Source organism: Salmo trutta, chromosome 36 (genome assembly GCF_901001165.1).
Source record: "Salmo trutta chromosome 36, fSalTru1.1, whole genome shotgun sequence".
NCBI lineage: Eukaryota > Metazoa > Chordata > Actinopteri > Salmoniformes > Salmonidae > Salmo > Salmo trutta.
The window spans coordinates 18542657-18545156 of record NC_042992.1 but is presented as its reverse complement, the minus strand read 5'-3'; the positions used below and the strand labels follow the sequence as shown (position 1 = coordinate 18545156).

At 46.0% G+C, this 2500-nt stretch overlaps 1 protein-coding gene across 2 annotated transcripts in view; it reads left to right on the top strand.

The window, feature by feature from the left end:
* Positions 1-2500, top strand: part of LOC115175584 (CUB and sushi domain-containing protein 3) — a 670680-nt gene that overhangs the window by 651487 nt on the left and 16693 nt on the right. The window lies entirely within an intron of this gene.

The window sequence follows — 2500 nt, the reverse complement described above, 5'->3', positions numbered from 1 at the left end:
GACGCCCGGTCACACCCCCTACTGTCCCTCTATGACGCCCGGTCACACCCCCTACTGTCCCTCTATGACGGCCGGTCACACCCCCGACTGTCCCTCTATGACGCCCGGTCACACCCCCTACTGTCCCTCTATGACGCCCGGTCACACCCCCGACTGTCCCTCTGTAGACAGAGAGTGAGAAATACATGTGAAGTGGTTCTAACCACACTAGTTTGTCATGGTTCTGCTGTATTGAGGTCCAGTGAGCGTGGCTTATATCGTATGTCAGGCATATGAGTCTTGCAGGCGATTAAATGCAGGTGTTTTGAAAGAGTTTCGCTTGAATATGAGCAGTTCGCTGTTTCCTAGGTAACAAGGCTCTCAGAAGGATCATGGTAGAACTATCTCCAACTAGCAACGTTAGCGCCTGCTATAACGATCCAAAGGCTTCATTACTGTTTAAATGATAGTGGCACAATCTGCTAAGCTTCATAGTCATATTTAATAACTGCCACTTTAAAATTTATTCACAGGATTTGAATCATAGAGGGTCATTTTCTTCTCTCTGTGTCACAGCATCCCTGTGGAACCCATTCCTAATATTGAGTTGCAGTCTCTATTCGTCGGGGCATGGACTCTTCAAGGTGTCGAAAGCATTTCACAGGGATGCTGGATGTTGACTCTAATGCTTCTCACAGTTGTGTCAAGTTGGCTGGATGTCCTTTTGGTGGTGGACCATTCTTGATACACGCGGGAAACTGTTGAGTGTGAAAAACCCAGCAGCGTTGCAGTTCTTCACACAAACCGGTGCGCCTGGCACTGGTTCTACCATACCCTGTTCAAAGGCACTTAAATCTTTTGTCTTGCCCATTCACCCACTGAATGGCACACATACACAATCCATGTCTCAATTGTCTCAAGGCTTAAAAATCCCGATGTCCCAGGGTCCCAGCTCACCTGCTGTGACTGAGAGAAGAAAATAACCCTCTATGTTTCAAATAATGTTAATTAATGTTCAAAGCGTCAGTTATTAAATATGGCTATGAAGCTTGGCAGTGTGTGACCCTATAACCAAAAGTAGTGCATTATATAGGGGATAGGGTGCCATTTGTGACACTGCCATCCACACACTGATCCTAATTCATGCAGATCGTCAGTCAGTCCCCCTCAGGGTAGTCTTACCCACTCAGTTACCTCCATGGGGATAGGGTGAGGCTGGGTCAGGTGGGATGAGATGGCGGGTAAAGAGGGGATGGTGGTGGTGTCCTTTCTCTCTCTCTCTCTTTCTCTCAGTTTCGGTCTCTCTCTCTCTTTCTCTCTGTTTCGGTCTCTCTCTTTCTCTCTGTTTCGGTCTCTCTCTCGGTCTCTCAGTTTCGGTCTCTCCCTCGGTCTCTCTCTCTCTTTCTCTCTCTGTTTTGTTCTCTCTCTCTCTTTCTCTCTCTCTCTCTCGCTCTCTCTCTCTCTCTCTCTCTCTCTCTCTCTCTCTCTCTCTCTGTGTATCCCAGGGAGGAGAGGAAGGCAGGCCCTAGTCTTATCTCCCCATACAGCCGGTCTCCCTCTTTCCACCCATCACCACACACACACATGCAGTACACACACACACTTTACTCTTGCGTCACACCATGGCCAAGCACCCACCCTTCCACCTCCCTCCATGTTCTCGGTCTCTGACCAGTAGACTGACACTGTTAGAGATTCATGGAGCAAGGTAGGCTGGGAGTATGTCAAGCCAGTTGGCAGAACAGGGGTGACTTTACCAACCAAGTCACTGTGTGTGTTGTTGTTTTGTTTCTCACACAGTCACAGCTTCGAACGACAGCATCACTGACTGTCAAGAATATAGCACATAATAGTAGCAGTAGCAGCAGATGAAGTAGTAGTAGTAGTAGTAGTAGTAGTAGTAGTAGTAGTAGTAGTAGTAGTAGTAGCAGTAGCAGTAGTTGTAGTAGCAGTAGTAGCAGTAGTAGTAGTAGTATTAGTAGCAGTAGTAGCAGTAGTAATAGTAGTAGCAGTAGTATTAGTAGTAGTAGTATTAGTAGTAGTAGTAGCTGTAGTAGTAATAGTAGTAGTAGTAGTAGCAGTAGTAGTAGCAGTAGTAGTAGTAGCAGTAGTAGCAGTAGTAGTAGTAGTAGTAGTAGCAGTAGCAGTAGTAGTAGTAGTAGTAGTAGTAGTAGTAGTAGTAGCAGTAGTAGTAGTAGTAGTAGTAGCAGAAGTATTAGTAGTAGTAGTAGCAGTAGCAGTAGCAATAGTAGTAGCAGTAGCAGTAGTAGTAGCAGCAGTAGTAGCAGTAATAGCGGTAGTAGCAGTAGTAGTAGTAGTAGTAGCAGTAGTAGCAGTAGTAGTAGCAGCAGAAGTAGTAGTGGTAGCAGTAGTAGTAGCAGCAGAAGTAGTAGTAGTAGCAGTAGTAGTAGCAGTAATAGTAGCAGCAGAAGTTGTAGTAGCAGTAGTAGTAGTAGTAGCAGCAGCAGAAGTAGTAGTAGCAGTAGTTGAAGTCGTAGTAGTACTAGTAGTAGCAGCAGCA